We start from the raw sequence: 18,663 nt of genomic DNA on the forward strand, positions 1-18,663 counted from the left end.
TGCGCGGAGGAGGAAGAGCGGGCAGGGACGGAAGCGCAGAGGGTTGGGGCAAACTGCTAGTCCTACCCAATGTAGAGGAAGGAGGGGTGGGAGCAAGGCGGGCGGGAAGCGCGTAGGGGACGGAGCTAAAGTCCAGCCACGCTCGGGGGAGGGGTAGGGACGGGCGAGTGACGTGGAAGGGCGGAGCTAAAATCCACCCAAGTTCAGGGATGAGACTGTGAGACGGAAGACGGAAGTGAGTGGGGGCAGCGCCGAATGTGGATCCTAGTCTAGGGGAGGGAGAAGGGGCGGAAGGGGGAGGGCAGAAGTGTGCCGGACGCGGCGCTAAGGTCACCCCGGCGTTCTGAGAGGAAGGGCGGGTAGCACCTGCCTAGAACGTGCACCTGGCGGGGTTCTGTGCCCTCCATGGGAGGGGAGGGGTGGGGAGGAGAAGCATGCATAAATGTCCGCTCAAGCTGTGGGGAGAACAGGGTTAATTGTGCCCTAAACACAGGTGTGGGGGGAGGTTGTCAAAACCAGAGCTGGAAAGACGTTAAAACAGTAGAAATAAATTTTATTTACAAAAATGTCGCAGGGAAGGAGACACTGCAGTATGGACCTGGGCTCCGTTCTGAATACAACTAGATCGAGTGGGACCTCATAGCTAAGAAGCAGTTGGAGTGTGAGGGAGGCGGTGGGGGTTGTTGGGTGATGGAAAATGACAGTCTGGGGGCGCCTGGGTGGCTCAGTGGGTTAAGCCGCTGCCTTCGGCTCAGGTCATGGTCTCGGGGTCCTGGGATTGAGTCCCGCATCGGGCTCCCTGCTCAGCAGGGAGCCTGCTTCCGTGTCTCTCTCTCTCTCTCTCTCCCCGCTTGCCTCTCCGTCTGCTTGTGATCTCTCTCTGTCAAATAAATAAATAAAATCTTAAAAAAGAAAAGAAAATGACAGTCTGGGGGCTGCTGGCTGAAGCAACCCAATAAGATTCTCGCTGAAGGCAGGTGGGGGTGATCAGATGCCAGCTGAGGGCAACAGTGGGTATGAGAAGTTCGATCGGTTTCGAAGGTAGAGAAGTCTTGTTAAACTGACTTAGCAGGATTCTTGCTAAAACTAGGTCCTAGGAGGAGGCACGTGGATGGGCCTTGTCTGTTAGGGAGCGCTTCAGGGGAGCCTGACTAATGGGTGGGTAAGCAAAGAATCTTTGTTAGGGAGGAGGAGTGAGGTGGGTAAGATCCTTGGTAGAGCCTCCTCCTCTGTGAGCGGGTGCCTGTGTCAGGAAATGAGGGGTCTGCCACTGTGCAGGATCTGATGTGTGCTCAGTGTGGCCCAGTGTGTTCTCATCTTCCTTGGGAGCCAAGGACCAGATAGTCTCCTATCTTCCTCAGAGTCCAGTATCTGGTGTTCATGCATCTTCCTTAGGTCCCAGGGCATACTGTGGTCTTGTCTTCCTCAGGGCCCAGGCGCTGATGTTCTTGGGGCTCTCCTATCATTCTTGGGCCCAGGACGTGACATACTGTCCTCTTGGAGTTTCCTAGCAGATTTGAGCAGCCCTGTGCATCCCTTTGGGTCATCCTGCCTGCTGGCTACCACACTTGTTCCTGGAGCTGTTAATTTTTATGGTCACTGTGGAGAGCAGCCATTTGCAGACTGCTCATTGTTTATCTTATTTGTTGCAATTAAACAGTCTTGATTTTGATTAATATTTACTCAGAGACCATACAGATGTTTTTCATTTTAACAGTATCCTTGGATTTTTCTGAGGCTACTGTAGATAAAACACCATCCACATTCCATAGGTAATTTGGCTTCTTCCCTTTCCATATTTTGACTTAAAAAATTGATGTTGTAAAGCCCTAGGTAATGCAACAGAGCCACATTAATTAGTCATGTTATTATTGCTTTATTTTGGATGTGACTAGGGATGCTTGTTGTGGTTCACCAACAAGTTTGATGGTGAACTTTAACAACGTCCATATGGCGGGCTCGATCCCAGGACCCCCAGATCATGACCTGAGCCAAAGGCAGACCCTTAATGACTGAGCCACCTAGGCACCCCGTGTTAGAGCATTTCTGAACAAATGTTAACTATTATGCATGTAATATATCAAAAATGTTATGCATCCTGTTTGCACTCAGGGCCCCAATCCTTCATTCAAACCTTCAGGGCCAGAACTAGTTTGCAACCCACAAGGGTTTTAGCAGGGTGGTAGGGTGCATTCACCACACAGTATGTAACAAGCTCAGCAGGTCTGAGACAACATCTGGCTTTATATACATATAGCTGTAGCAAAATACATGAAGAGTCACCCTAAGCTGGAGAAAGACAATGTGTACATACCCTGGTTATTTCTGATAAATTTGGCAGATACATGATAGAGGAAGAATCTTGATTAGCAAAGATTTGGGAATTTAGAACTGCAGAAAGGGCATTTGGGTTATGTAAAAATGGCTGGATTAGCAATAATACTTGTTTCATTCCATACCAAAGTTTAATTTGTACTTTTCCTCTCTTCATATACCCCGTATAGTCAAAGACATATTTATTATTGAAATATATTAGCATTCTTCCTTATGCTTCCTTGGTATTCTACTGATTTAATTTAAACAACATATGACTAAGAATAAGAGATATAGAACTGTATATTGGCCAAATCTCTATGGCAGCTAGTGGCATTCATTTGAGTCTTAAACCTGCCATGAGACTCAATCATGAACCCGATTTGATCTCCACTCACCATTCTCTTTTCTTTTTTCATCACACAGAGCATCTCAGATTGTTTCATGCAAAGGGGAGCACATGTTTAAAAGTCACTTAAAAAAAAGAAGAAACACAGGCCTCTAGGCCACTTCTCAGAATTCCTCAGACCTTTAAAACTTAAGGTTGGAGAAGCAGGAATGAATTAGCATTTTACCTATAAATTATTACCATGTAAATAGTAATACTATATAAATAAATGTACATAAAATATCTGGGATTAATTTGTTGGGAAATGCAGGGGACCTATAGGAAAATAAGTTTCTGGAAAGAGTTACAAGTAAACTTACATTTTAAAAAACGCTTATCATATTTCAGGATGGGAAGTCCAATTATAAATCCCAAATGATCACTAGGTTCAATTCAAGAGGAAACAGGATTATAGCAGGGCCTGTTGGGATCCTGGACCTTGGACTTTACTCTGTATTTCCTTCTTCCTCAAAATGTGAGGGAAGGAACTGACTAGTTCTTCACAAGAACAATCAAGGTTGGTGTGGTTGGGTAGTGCAGTCAGTTAAGCATTCGACTCTTGGTTTCTGCTTGGGTCATGATCTCAGGGTCATGGATCTCTGCATGGAGTCCTGAAATGGGCTCCATGCTCAGAGTGGAGATTGCTTAATTCTCCCTTTCCCTCCCCACTCTCTTCCTCAAATAAATAAATAAATAAATAAATAAATAAATCTTGAAAAAAAGAAAAGAAAAATCAAGATGGATTCAAACTCATCTTAAGGAGAAATGGTCCCAGAAACTACTACTTCAAAAATGTCCCTTGTGTGGCACCTGGGTGGCTCGGTGGGTTAAAATCTCTACCTTCAGCTCCGGTCGTGGTCCTGAGGTCCTGGGATTGGGCCCTAGCATAGGGCTCGCTGCTCAGTGGGGAGCCTGCTTCCCCCCTCTCTTTCTGCCTACCTCTCTGCCTACTTGTGATTTCTCTGTCAAATAAATAAAATCTTTAAAAAAAATAAAATTTAAAAAGTCCTTGTTTTTTTGCCAGTAAATTTATTTTTTTCAAGATTTATAATTTATTTACTTGACAGGCAGAGATCACTTGTAGGCAGAAAGGCAGGCAGAGAAAGAGAGGTGGAAGCAGGCTCCCCATTGAGCCGAGAGCCTGATGCAGGGCTCGATTCCAGGACCCTGGGATCATGACCTGATCCAAAGGCAGAGGCTTTAACCCACTGAGCCAACTAGGTGCCCCATCACAGAACATTTTTTATGGTGGTGGTGGGAGACTCATTTTATGGTTCAGCAAGTTGGCACATTTTTAGATAAAGGCATATGGTTTGTTTCAAGCATTCTTATGTCACCTACTATGAAAAGGGACATGAGGGAGAGACTACCCATGTGTGTATGTGTAATTTGATCAAGCCACCATCTCAGCCTGGAGCTGCTCTGTGTTTTCACCTAGTACCTTTGGATCTCTGAAATGTCTCTCTGCCTTCTCTGTAGCCCCTTGGCTATGCCTGTGAGACTGCAGCTGAGAGGATTGGCCCTTCCTGCTGATTGTGGTGGATTTGTGCTCTTTGTGGGCTGTCCACCTCCTGAGGATTGGCTCTAAATCAAATGAGCACGGGTCAACCCGAGCCTGCAGAACTTGATTACCTATGATAGCTACTTCTCTCCCTAAATCATGGTTCAGCATGACTAAGGAAGAGCCTTGAAAGCAGAAGCTGGCTGGGAGTGAGAAAGGGTTACAATAAAGAAATTTGTGGGTTTTCTCTTCCAGGTAACAGAATATGCCACCATTCATTATCTGACACTGCATAATCCAGAGGCAAAGGGCTTCCAGGGATAGTTCCTGGGCTCGACTATCACCTTTAGCCAGGTACTGTCCCTTGTAGTGTACTGTCTTGGTTATTCCTAAGGCTTGTGTCCCCATGGTCTCAAAGTGGTTATCACAGTTTCAAGCACTACATGGAGCCATAAAACATTTGGCTGAAAATATCGGCATTGGGGGGTATATTTGTTTCCTGTGCTACTTTAACAAATTACGACAAATTTAGTGGCCTAAAACAACACAAATTTTTCATCCAAAGCTCTGGAGGTCAGAAGACCAAAATATGAGTGCCTGAGTGACTCAGTCAAGCACCTGCCTTTGGCCCAGGTCATGATCTGCAGGGTTCTGGAATCAAACCCCACATCTGGCTCCCTGCTCAGGGGGGAGTCTGCTTCTCCCTCTGTCTCTGTCCCTCCCCCCACTTGTGTTCTCTCTTTCTCTGCTCTCTCTAAAATAAAATAAAAAGGCCAAATGTATCTTAATGGGCTAAAATGAAGACATTGGAAGAAATGCAGTCCTTTCAGAGGCTGTAGGGGAGAATCCGTTTCCTTGTCCTTTCCATTGTAGAGACTTCGTGCATTCCTTGGCCCATGGCCTCATCCTCTGTCACTTTGTGGATTCTGCCTCCTTTGTGGTTTATGTCTGATGTTAAATGAAATGGAACTCCAACTAACAGCTTTTCCATATTGATTACAATCAATGAGTTTCTCAAATCTGTATGAATTTCCCAGGGTCAACTAAGGTGAAAGCCATAGATGAAAGCCTGCCGACATTGACTCTATTCATAGTGTTCTCTAGTATGAGTCCTCTTGTGTTGAAAAAGTGAGAACACCTCCTGAAGGCTGGTCCATGTTGATTACATATACAGGGGTTTTCCCAGTATGAGTTCTCTGATATAGCAACATAAGTGCTATGTTTAAAGCCTTTTCTACAATGAGTATCTCCATAGGTTTCTCTCCAGCGTGAATTCTGTGGTGTTGAGAAAAGAATGAGAAAAGCATGAAATTTTTCCTGAACGATTGCATTGTAGTGTTTCCCTTCTTTATAAATTATTAGTTGTAGAGTAAAGCAGTCCATCCTTGAAAATTATTTCCTGAACTTACTGCAAATATAAAGTTTTCTTTAAGTATAAATTCTCTCGTACTGAGTAATGGCTCATTGGTGTTTATACATTTATAAGGTTTTTATCCTGTATGAATTCTGAAACCTATGAAAGGCAGTATTTCTCAGTGAAAAGTCTCCCACACTCAACACATTTGTGAAGTTTGTCTCCTGAGTGAATTTGCTCTCAGTTAAAAGGGTTGAGCTCTGTTTGAGCTTCTCTACATTCATTACATTTATATGATCTCTCTTGCGTATGACTTCTCTGATATCATTGCATAGTGGAAGAAGGGTCAAGTTCTAATCAGCTTTTCCCCCAAATTCATTATTATTGCAGCCTCTGTCCTGAATCAGTGTTTCCTGATAAGTACTATGTTTCACAAGAGATCAAGTAGAAGGAAAATAAATAAATGCTTTGTTGTAGGCAGCTTCCAAGATGGCCTCTGGTGATTCCCCATTCCTGGAATTCACACTGTCCTGTGGTTCCCTCCTCCTGCACTGTGCCAGGATTGGTCTGTGTAACTCATAGAATGTGGTAGAAGTGATGGTACATCCCTTCCAAGAGTAGATTGTAAAAGACACTGTGGCTTTAGTCTTGACTTGTTTCTCTCTCTCTCCTCATTCTGGAGGAATGTTATGAGGACACTCAAGCAGCCATGTACAGAGGCTCAAGCAATGATGATCTAAGGCTTCTTGCCAACAACTACATAAATAAACTTGTAGGGGCGCCTGGGTGGCTCAGTGGGTTAAGCCGCTGCCTTCGGCTCGGGTCATGATCTCAGGGTCCTGGGATCAAGCCCCGCGTCGGGCTCTCTGCTCAGCGGGGAGCCTGCTTCCCCCCCCCTCTCTCTCTGCCTGCCTCTCTGCCTGCTTGTGATTTCTCTCTCTGTCAAATAAATAAATAAATAAATAAAATCTTTAAAAAAAAAAAAAAAAGAAAGAAAGAAAATAAATAAACTTGTAAAATGTGGGACGCCTGGGTGGCTCAGTTGGTTAGGCAGCTGCCTTCGGCTCAGGTCATGATCCCAGCGTCCTGGGATCGAGTCCCACATTGGGCTCCTTGCTTGGCAGGGAGCCTGCTTCTCCCTCTGCCTCTGCCTGCCATTCTGTCTGCCTGTGCTCGCTCTCTCTCCCTCTCTCTCTGACAAATAAATAAATTAAAAAAAAAATTTTAAAGAAAACTTGTAAAATGTATCCTCCATTACAGTTAAGCCTCACGTGACCACAGCCCCAGACAATATCTTGATTATAGCCTCATGAGAGACCTTGAGGAAGAATCACCCAGTTAAGTTGCTCCTAAATTCCTGACCCACAGAAACTGTGACAATATCAAATGTTTGGTGTTTTAAGCTAGGAGTCAGCAAACTTGCAGCATCCAGGCCTAATATAGTTGGCTATCTTTTTTTTTAAAAAAAAAAGATATTATTTATTTATTTGACAGAGAGAGACACAGCAATAGAGGGAATACAAGCAGGGGGAGGGGAGAGGGAGAAGCTGGCTTCCTGCTGAGCAGGGAGCCCGATGTGGGGCTTGATCCCAGGATCCTGGGATCATGACCTGAGCCAAAGGCAGATGCTCAACCAACTGAGCCACCTAGTCACCCCCAAAAATACCATTTTTGTGGTCCCCTAAAGATAGCTTTGACCCTGGGTACTGTGATTTCTGTGCCTCATGGAAATCTAGGATGTCTAGGAATTGAAAGATCAGAGGCCACACACACCAAGGGGCTAGAACTGCCGTAGCCGAGGGGCATGGCCTTGTGAACTGAATGAAGGAATCTAGTCTTAAAAGGAACACCTGTGGGGCACCTGGGTGGCTCAGTGGATTAGACCTCTGCCTTCAGCTCAGGTCATGATTTCAGGGTTCTGGGATCAAGCCCCGAATTATTGGGCTCTCTGCTCAGTGGGGAGCCTTCTTCCCCTCTCTCTCTGCCTGCCTCTCTGCCTACCTGTGATCTCTGTCAAATAAATAAATAAAATCTTAAAAAAAAAAAAAAAAGGGACACCTGTATCAACAGAGGAGAAGGTGCCACGGATAGAGACTTGGTTTGGCTGCTGCTAGAGTTCCCCTTTAAGGAGGGGCCTGCCATCATAAGCGGTGAGTTCCTCCAGGAGCCAAGGTCATGCTCCTTTCCTAGCAGCCCTGGCCACTAAGCGAGTAAGGCCATGTTCCAAAAGCCTGAATGTTTGCATTTAACATGACGCTCCTGTAACCAGCAGTCTCTTCTCTGGAGCACACTGCTGGGCGGCACTGTGGTCACAGAGTGCTTCCTCCCCTTTTTAGTCTTTTTGTCTCTCATCGGTGTTATTCCCCACTAACCCATTTGAGGCAGGTAGAATAGGGAAGGGAGGGGAAATTACAGGAGGATCAAACAGAAACTAACGATGTGACACCATGAGTAGTTTAGCTTGTATGAAAGACGATGGGATTTGGAAGATGCAATTAAGGTTACAGATTAATTGATTTAATTGAATCAAATGGGAGATTCTTGTGGGTCGGCCTGATTTGGCCAGTGTGAAGTCTTGAAAAGAGTGTTAAGAGACTCTATCCATTTTTTTTTTAAAGATTTTATTTATTTATTTGACACAGAAAGAAAGATCGCAAGTAGGCAGAGCAGCAGGCAGAGGGAGAGAGAAGCAGGCTCCCCGCTGAGCAGAGAGCCAGATGCGGGACTCCATCCTAGGAAACTGGTATCACGACTTGAACCTAAGGCAGACACTTAACCTACTGTACCACCCAGGTGCCCAGGACACTCTCCTGCTGGCTTGGAAGAGGCAAGCTGCTGTGAGCTCTACAGCTACAAGGAAATGTATTTAGTCACAATCTGAATGAGCTTGGAAGCAGGTTCTTACACATTAAGTTTATTGATGAGAATGCAGCCCGCTGCCACCTTGACTGCTACTTTTGGAGACCCGAAGACAGAGGATCCAGCTAAGCCTTGCCAGACTTCTGACTCACAGGAGCAATGAGAAAATAAACGCATGTTGTTTTAAGCTATTAAATTTACGGTAGCTTGTTATACAGCAAGAGCAACAATAGAAATAGGCGCAAGTCCAGGTGAAAAACGCTGTATACCTGGGCGCTTTGTTACTGTTAGGCGCTTCTACCAAAGAGCAGAACCGGGGTGCAGCCAGGATATGACCAACCCCATATACAACCCAGACTTAAAACAGAGGACCCTGACTCCAAAAAGCACCAACGAGTTGCCTGAGTTGACTGCCAGTATCTACCAATCAGAATGCATCATTTCCCCCCTTTCCACCGTTAGCATATTGGGCCTGAGGAGGAGACCTAGCAGGGCGGCACTTTATATAAGCAGGGCCTCTCCACAGCTAGGACTGGTGAATTTAGTTGTCCTGTGTCAGTGCTGTCTTCCTTCATTTGAGCTGTCACCCCAATATATCCTTGCCTTTGATTTCTGGTCCTGCCTCATTTCTTTCTATTCTTTTTTTAAAGATTTTATTTATTTATTTGACAGACAGAGACCACAGGTTGACAGGCAAGCAGAGAGAGGAAGGGAAGCAGGTTCCCCACTGAGCAGAGAGACCAATGTGGGGCTAGATCCCGGGACTCTGGGATCACGACCTGGGCCAAAGGCAGAGGCTTTAACCCACTGAGCCACCCAGGCGCCCCGCCCCCCATTTCTATTGTTGGTCCCAAAGACCTGACTTCAGAAACACCTGCTGGCCAATGTGGGTGCGAAAAGTATGAAGGGAGATTTCATAAAACATGAAAGTATTTAAAATGTTTATACTATGCTATGGGGCGCCTGGGTGGCTCAGTCCTTAAGCTTCTGCCTTCAGCTCAGGTTGTGATCCTGGGGTGGTGGGATGGAGCCAGCGTCTGGTTCCTGGTTCAACGGGAGGCGTTCTTCTCCTTCTCCCACTCCCCCTGCTTGTGTACCCTCTCTCGCTATGTCTCTGTAAAAAAAAAACAAAAAAACAAAATATATATATATATATATATATATATATATATGAGTTTATATATTTAGGAGTTGCACTTCTAGAAGTTCTTCTTTAAAAGACCTTAGTAATTAAACAATAGTGAATTTACATTGAGGGTTTAGTGTGCGTCGAGCGCACAGATATGAGCAGTATAGTCTCACAGTTTTCTTATTACTCTGATTTGCAGATGATGGTAAGTCTTAGAGAGTTGGGGTCTTTTTACTTGGGTTAGGGAGCTGGGAAGCATCTGTGCTAATCTGAGGCACAGGTTGTGTCTGTTTAAATCCAGTCACTCTTAATCCCATTTGATTATTATCAGATGTGTACAGTGATAAAATACATTGTCAAACGTATATTGTCTAATTTAGGAGCAGGGTACACGGCTGCTCACACAATCTCGTTATCTGAATATCCGAAAATGTTGTAAACAGAATGTTGAGGAAAAGTAAATCCAATAAATGCAATATTTTCTGAGGTTCACATATCTCTGGCTGAGGGAGTTACCCCTCATTCGTTTTTAGACAGATCGTCTCCAAGCCACTGACTTTTCCTTATATTAAAAATAGTAAGAGCCCAAAGTACATTTCAGTCACCAGAAAAAGGTCTCTACCGCCCCTACAGGCCGGCTGGGTGCTCCGCGTGTAGTCGGCCAAGGGGAATCCAATGAGGCTGCGGTGGATTTCAGGCTCTTGTTGGCCTGTGCTCGAGGCTGAACTCAGCAGATGAGTTTCCCTTTTACTTGTGGGGTCACCTTAGAGCGTCGCGATCGGAATCCTTCGTGAACGCCCCGAGGATCTTAACATTCCAGGATCCGCTGTCGTCTCCTCTTATCGCCAATAGAGGGCGCCGCCGCCGCAGCCAATGCAACCTACAGGAAAAGGCGTTGCGCCGCGTCCCTCCGCCTCTGGGAGATGTAGGCGACGGTGGAGTACGCACGCGTAGCGGAGAATCGGAAGCGGGTGCACCTGCTCCGGCAGGGGTGGGCGGTAGCGTTGCGACTGGGAAGTGGTGGAGATCCTGGCGTCTATCTTGCTGTTGGTGGGAAAGCTGCGCGATTAGCGTTAGGGCTGAGGCGGCGGTGGGGCTGCCGGGAGGACCCCGGGCAGGGTCGCGGGTGGCTTTAGTGGGGCCAGGTGGCTGCTGCTGGCTGTCACTGGGGTGTCTTCTTCCAGATACGCTGTCTGGACAGAGCCTTTCGCAGATCCAACCTCGCTTCCCAGCAAGACGTCCGTCTTCTGGAGGAGGAGAGGCACTGGAGCAGACCCTCTCTGGCCCCTGTAGAGAGGAGCAGACCCTCTCTGGCCCCTGTATATCTGTACATCCCACACATACTGCGCTCCCCTCCCAGGGGGTAGCTCAGTTCCTGTCCAGTCACAAGAGACTGCTGAGGGCCCTAGAGTCCTTGGGATCCACTGACCTTGAAGCTAAAGGGCAAGTTCTGAGCCCCCCCCCCCCCACTCCCCATGTACAGTGGTGAACAGGAACCAGATTCTCAATGGAAAAGGCAGATTCCAGTGTACGGCCCTTTAAAAATCCTGTCCTGACCACAGAGGAGACTTTTGTTTGTTTGTTTTAATTTAAAATCAATATATAGTGTATTATTAGTTTCAGAGGTAGAGTTTAGTGATTAGGCGGGGTTTGTTTTATTTTGTTTGCCCTGCTTCTTCCCTCTGGAAGAGAACGTCCTTTTCTGTGTCCTCCAGGGTCCCTGGCCTGGTCTCTGGGAGGCCTTTTCTCAATTCTGGAAGGAGTTATCACAAATACACAAATCAAAAATAAAATATATTTTTTTAAAGATTTTATTTAACAGAGATCACAAGTAGGCAGAGAGGCAGGCAGAGACACAGGGGTAGCAGGCTCCCTGCTGAGCAGAGAGCCTGATGCCTGGCTTCATTCCAGGACCCTGGGATAGTGACCTGAGCCAAAGGCAGAGGCTTTAACCCACTGAGCCACCCAGGCGCCCCCCAAAATAAAATACTAACGTGCCCCCAAGATGCTTCCTTTCTGTTTCATTCTAGTCAATATCATCTCTCCTCCGAAGGTTTACAAACACTATCCTGATTTCTATTGCCATGGATTCCTTTTGGCAGTTTTTGAACTTTGCATAAATGGAGTTAAGTACGTATTCTTTTTGCCTTCTTTTGCCCAACACTGTGTTTTAAAGACATCCTTTAATTGAGTAAGCAGTGGTTTATTTGGTCTCATATCCCGCTGTATGAAAATGCCAGATTCAGTTCATTCTACCACTGGTAGGTATTTGGGTTGATTATACTTTGGGACCTTTATGAAACTACTGTTAGGGACATTCTTGCATATAGCTTTAGTCGCATCTTCATATGCCCTTTTTTTTTTTTTTTAAAGATGAGTGTATTTTTTTTTTCTTAAGGTTTTATTAATTTGACAGAAAGAGATCACAAGTGAGCAGAGAGGCAGGCAGAGAGAGAGGAAGGGAAGCAGGCTCCCCGCTGAGTGGAGAGCCCGATGCCGTACTCGATCCCAGGACCAGAGATCATGACCCGAGCCGAAGGCAGCAGCTTAACCCACTGAGCCACTCGGGCGCCGCTTCGTATGCCTTTCTGATTGAGACTATGCCTCAGAGTGGAATTGCTGGGTGACAGGTTGTCCTGTTCAGCTTTAGTAGATGCTGCCAGTCTTCCAAAGTACTTCTACTAACTTATACTCCTGCAAGTAGTATATGAAAGTTCCAGTTGCACTACATTCTTGCCAATGCAAAGATACTATTAATCATTTTTATTTTAGCCATTCTGGTAGGTGAGATTTAGTATCCTGTTTTTTAATTATCACCATTGAGATATAATTTATGAACAATAAAATGTACCCGTTTTATGTTGATTGTGTTCTGAGAAATGTATGCAATTCTATAATGGTCAACACAACCAATATAGAGAAAGTTTCCATTACTTCAAAAGTGCCCTGTGACCCTTTTAGTTGATTCCCTCTCTTCACCCAAGATGCTTGCAATCCTGACCTGCTTTCTGTTTCTACAGTTTTGTTCTAAAATTGCATATAGTTTCTGGTGCTGGTCAAGCTGGTGTAAGCCAATTACAGCCTACCTCTCCAATTGACTACAAATGAAATCTCTGAATAGAGTTCAAAAACAGCTACTTAAGGGGCACCTGGGTGGCTCAGTGGGTTAAGCCTCTGCCTTCGGCTCAGGTCATGATCTCAGGGTCCTGGGATTGAGCCCCACATCAGGCTCTCTCTCAGCAGAGAGCCTCCTTCCCTCTCTCTCTGTCAAATAAATAAAATCTTAAAAACAAACAAACAAAAAACCCCAGCTACTTAAGAACTCTGAAAAGTAAACAACAGCGGGCAGATTGGGGACCAAAATAAAAACTTGAATGATGATATGTATGTAATAGAGGTGTGGTTTGTATTTTCTCCCCCTACATTTTCTCCTAGTTTTGACACAAGAGCAGGCCAAATCCTGGAACTATACCGTACGCACAAAGAGCAAAACTCCAGGACCCTTCCCCCACCTCCATATTTCTAGCCAGAGGACCAGTAAGAGAAACTGTACTTGACCAAAGAGTTTCAGGGGATTTCTGTTAATTTTTCTTACTTTTTTCACCCACCAATTGCCTGGAAACCATACCCCATTGGATGGAACTGCATAATAGCACAGGGGCTAAAACAGAGAAGCTTGTCTCTCTGGCCAGAGAAACCAAAAAAGGCCACTACTGTCTGAAGACTGTGGGGGCGGGGGAAATCTCTGTTACTTTTTCTGTTGTTTTCCTCACTGCTATACGCAAATGGTGGCTCCAGTGGATAGAACTGAACTCTTAAAGAACCCCAAATTTCTGGCCAGAGAAACTAGGAAAAAGAGCTGCTGGGTGCCCAAGTGTGTGTGTGGGGGGGGGGGGCAAGGGGGATCCTGGTAAGGAGAGAGCTGAAGAAGAGCATCCTGAAATCCATTTCTGAAATGACATAAATCCTGGCCTCACCCTTGTGAGCAAATATTGAAACAGCCAAAAGGAAAGGGTTTGAGAACTAAAATATAAGCCACCACCAAAATTCTAGAATAACTCTGAGTGATGCATATGTCAGGTAGACCCACACACCATACCAGAACTAAAACAGATGACACTGGGGGAAAACTGGGTGGCTCAGTTGATTAAGCCTCCAGCTTCTGCTCAGGTCTTGATCTCAGGGTCCTGGAATAGAGCCCCACAGTAGCTCCCTACTCAGCATGAAATCTGTTTCCCCTCTCCTTCTGCCCCCCCACCTCAGTTCTTGCTCTCCTTGTCTCCCTCAAATAAAATAAAATAAAACAAAACTGAACTGAAATTGGAACCATCATCTGCTGAAAATGAAGCAGAACTTACACTTTAAACCTAGCTTGGTTGATTGCTGATAAAACAAAAATTCAACATTTTCCAGCTGATTTTAACAAATCCCAGAGTCTTATCACATAATATTCAAAATATCCAGGACACAATGCAAATTATTTGACATAAAGAGAACCAGGCAAGTGAACAATGACCAACACTTAAAGGAAAAGACCTGGATGCCAATCCTGAGATGAATCAGTTGTTGCAATTATCAATTTATCTTTAAAAAAATTATCAATTATCAACTTATCTTTAAAAATTATCAATTTATCTTATTATATAATTAGCAATTATCAATTTATCTTAAAACAAAAAAGAAATAATGGCTACAAACTCCCCAAATTTGGTAAAAGGCACAAATTTACAAAATCAGGAATTTCAGTCATCCCCAACAGAAAACTATGCCCTGCCCAGATATATGATAATCAAACTGCGGAAAACTGCCATCTGTCAAAAAAAAAAAAAAAAAAAAAAGGAAGGAAGGAGGGGAGGGAAGGAAGGAAGGGAGAATATTGAAAGCAACGAGAAAAAATATTTTTTAAACTTTTTTTTTTTAAGATTTTGTTTATTTATTTGACAGAGATCACAAGTAGGCAGAGAGGCAGGCAAAGAGAGAGGGGGAAGCAGGCTCCCCGCTGAGCAGAGAGCCCCATGCGGGGCTCCATCCCAGGACCCTGAGATCATGACCCGAGCCGAAGGCAGAGGCTTAACCCACTGAGCCACCCAGGCGCCCCTCTATATTTTATTTGAAGTATAACATAAATACTAACCCTAGGTAGACTACTAAACGTTAGATATGCATACCATAATCCCTAGAGGAACTGATGTAGTTTTGGAATGTAGATGAGGTTTGGTGGGGGTGAGGTCCGGAGCTGACGACCAAGAAAGAATTCTTGAGATGTCTTTGGTGCAAAATGATAGTTTTATTAAAGCACGGGGAGAGGATTCATAGCAGAAAGAGTTGCTGTAGTGGGGAAGTTGTGTGGGGTGACTGATTATATACTTGGGAGTTGGGAGAGGTAAGGAAAAGGGAGGTTTCAAAAGGATTTTCATATGTTAAAGATTTAGGATACTTGAGTCCTTGCCTTTGTGAAGTTAAGGTTGTTTTTCCCTTTAGCAAGGCATTCATGCTAAGATAATTGGAAGAATCCAAGAGAAATGTCACTCATAATCCCACACAGGGGTGGGGGGAGAAGGTTGTGGGGTGTCAGCTTCCGCTTTGTTCTCCACTAGCTTGCCCGCCTCATCAGAACCACTAAAAAAATGTGAAGATATATAGCTAAAATGCCAACAGATAAACTAGGATGGAATGCTACAAAAATTTGAATAATCCAGAGTAGGCAGAAAAGGGGAAACAAAGGAAAATTATAGGAGACACAAAGAGAAAACATAATAATATTGTAAGCCTTAAATTTAACCTTATCAATAATTACATTAAAAGCGAATGATGTACGGGCTCCTGGGTGGCTCAGTGGATTAAAGACTGCCTTTGGCTAGGGTCCTGGGATCATGACCCTAGCCAACGGCAGAGTCTTTGAGCCACTGGGTCATGACCCTAGCCGAAGGCAGAGGTTTTAACTGACTAAGCCACCCAGGTGCCCCCAAAGTAGACTTTAGAGCAAAGAAAATTACTCAGGATAAGAAAGGAAATTACATAAAGATAAAAGATGAAATTTATGAAGAAGACATAACTATCCTATCTATGTATGCACCTGACAACAGAATTCCAAAACAAATGAAGCAAAAACTGGTAGAATTAAAGGAAAAGTAGGAAAAAAAAAAAAAGGAAAAGTAGATACATAATTGTAGTTGGAGACTTTAATACTCCTCTCTCTGTAATTAACAGAAAAGTGTTGGAGGCTGATAGGGATATAAAGACTCAAACAACACTATCAACAGACTTAACCGATTTGTGATTTGCCCCATCATAAGCCACATTTATGGTTTTTCAATTCTTTTTCTATTTTTTTTTTTACAAAAATTGAATCACAGTATTGTTCAGTGTAAGCTTTTGCCTACTATTAAGATGAATTTATTTGATATGAATAATTACAGGGGTGTTGTGAGATTGTTGAGCATTAAGGTCAAAAAAGAATTCTTAATACATTTTCTGGTGCAATTAATAAGTAGCACAGGGACAGTATTTGTAAGCAGAAAGAGCTGCATTTTTGCTGTATGAAACTTGGTTATATGCTAGTGCTCAAGGGGGAGGGACTGTGCAGGCAGTTTTAAAACATCAATGTCTTCTTCGAATTTCTACTCGTAAACTTCTTTTGCAAGATTTCTCTGGTGCTTATCATTCAGCTTGGTATTAACTATTGGTGAGGTGTACAGGCCTTCGTGAGACTGTTCAAGAATGTAGCAACCAGCACTTATTTGATCCTTAAAGGAACTATACAGGCTGTAGTTCAGTCCTCTGGGCTAAAGGAGAACATCTTTCTGTTTCTATCCCTCATCAGGAGTAGAGCTTTTTTCCTAAAATTTTTATTTTATAAGTAATTTTAATCTTACAACTGTTAAAAAACAAAATTCAACCCAGTACATTTGAACTCTGATTCGGTTTATTAAAGGATCCATGAATTGGGCAGCATCCCATCTAATAAATAGAGAGGAGCGCCAAAGGGCTACAGAATGGGAAATGTTTTTAAGGGCAGGACAAGCAAGAAAAAAAGATTATTAGTGAGGTCACTTCATTTCGGGACAAAAGGGTCTTAGGTCTTTTTTTTTTTTTTTTTAAAGATTCTATTTATTTATTTGACAGAGATCACAAATAGGCAGAGAGGCAGGCAGAGAGAGAGGAGGAAGCAGACTCCCCACTGAGAAGAGAGCCCGATGCAGGACTCGATCCCAGGACCCTGAGATCATGACCTGAGCCGAAGGCAGCGGCTTAACCCACTGAGCCACCCAGGCGCCCCAGGTCTTAGGTCTTATTAGGTGGATTCACTTTCCTTTGGGGAATGAAAAGGGCCCTTGTGACAGATTACCTTTTTGGTGCTCATCAGTCCTTTTGGTCCTGACAATGGATTAGTACTGCATTTTTTTTTTTTAAGATATTTATTTATTTATTTATTTGACAGAGAGATCACAGGTAGGCAGAGAGGCAGGCAGAGAAAGAGGAAGGGAAGCAGGCTCCCCGCTGAGCAGAGAGCCCAATGCGGGGCTCGATCAGAGGACCCTGAGATCATGACCCGAGAAGGCAGAGGCCTTAACCCACTGAACCACCCAGGCGCCCCCCTAGCACTGCATTTCTGAGGGAGACTGGAGTGCAGTTAGTTTAGGTATTAAGCCCTGGTTTGGTGGCTTGGCCTAAGTAATACCATTTTGGGCCTGTGGTTTTCTTTTTTAAAACATTTTTATTTATTTATTTTTTTAAATTTATTTATTTTATTTATTTATTTGACAGACAGAGATCACAAGTAGGCAGAGAGGCAGGCAGAGAGAGAGGAGGAAGCAGGCTCCCCGCTGAGCAGAGAGCCCCATGCGGGGCTCGATTCCAGGACCCTGGGATCATGACCTGAGCTGAAGGCAGCGGCTTAATCCACTGAGCCACCCAGGCGCCCCTTAAAACATTTTTATTAAGTAATCTCTACTTCCATAGTGCGGCTGAAACTCACAAATTCAAGATCAAGAGTCACATGCTCCACTGACTGAACCAGCCAGGTTCCCCTGTGGTTTTCTTTTTAACATAGAAAAGCTGCAAATAATAGACTTTCATAGACCTTTCACCAGCTTCCCCTAATGCTAACATTTTAGGTAGCCATGACATACTTAGCAAACTGAGGAAACTACCAGAGTGCCTGGATGGCTCTAGTGGCAAGAGTTCGCAATTCCTGCTCTCAACGTCTGAGTCCCCCATGTTGGGTGTAGAAATAACTTTAAAAACAACAACTAGGTGGGGCACCTGAGTGACTCAGTTAAGCATCTGCCTTCTGCTCATGTCCTGATCTCCTGAGCAGTCCTGGGATGGAGCCTATTTCAGGCTCTCCTCAGCCAGGGCCTGCTTCTCCCTCTCCCTCTGCCTGCTGCTCCCCCTGCTTATGCTCTCTCTCTCAAATAAAAGTCTAAAAATAAAATAAACAACTAAGAAATGATCACTGGTTCACTGTTAATGACTGAAGTACAAACTTGAATTCTGTTTTTCCCCAAACGTCCACTTTTGTTCCAGGATCCCACATTGCATTTATTTGTGGTATCTCCTTAGTCTTTTCCAATTGGTGACAATTCCTTCGTCTTTCCTTCGCTTTCATGACCCTGATCCTTCTACATAGTACTGCTCAGTTATTTTTGGTAATGTCGCTCAGTTTGGCTTTGGTGCTTTTCTTGATTAGATTGAGACAATGCATTTTTTTTTTTTTAAGATTTTATTTATTTATTTGTCAGAGAGACAGAGCGAGAGCGAGCACAGGCAGACAGAGTGCAAGGCAGGGTCAGAGGGAGAAGCAGGCTCCCTGCTGAGCAAGGAGCCCGATGTGGGACTCAATCCCAGGACGCTGGGATCATGACCTGAGCCGAAGGCAGCTGCTTAACCAACTGAGCCACCCAGGCGTCCCGAGACAATGCATTTTTGACAAGAATTCCATTGAAGTGATGGTTAAGGTGGTGCCTGCCAGTTTTCTCCATTGTCAAGGTACTGTTTTGCCCTTTAGAATAAAAAAATACATTGGTGGAGATTCTGAGTCTCCTCATGCTTTCCCAGGCTGTGCTGGAGGATCCCGACCTAGGACCCTGAGCCTCAAACCCTGCTGGGGCTACTCT

At 44.4% G+C, this 18,663-nt stretch overlaps 1 long non-coding RNA gene across 1 annotated transcript; it reads left to right on the forward strand.

Annotated features, from left to right (window-relative positions):
• The first annotated feature begins 14 nt into the window (after nucleotides 1-14).
• On the forward strand, nucleotides 15-9,224 carry LOC131818221 (uncharacterized). Its single transcript, XR_009348732.1, has 3 exons — nucleotides 15-235; nucleotides 4,458-4,556; nucleotides 8,199-9,224. It is a non-coding gene; the product is annotated as an uncharacterized LOC131818221 (long non-coding RNA).
• The last annotated feature ends 9,439 nt before the right edge of the window (nucleotides 9,225-18,663 follow it).

The sequence above is a fragment of the Mustela lutreola genome, chromosome 16, assembly GCF_030435805.1.
Source record: "Mustela lutreola isolate mMusLut2 chromosome 16, mMusLut2.pri, whole genome shotgun sequence".
Taxonomy (NCBI): Eukaryota; Metazoa; Chordata; class Mammalia; order Carnivora; family Mustelidae; genus Mustela; species Mustela lutreola.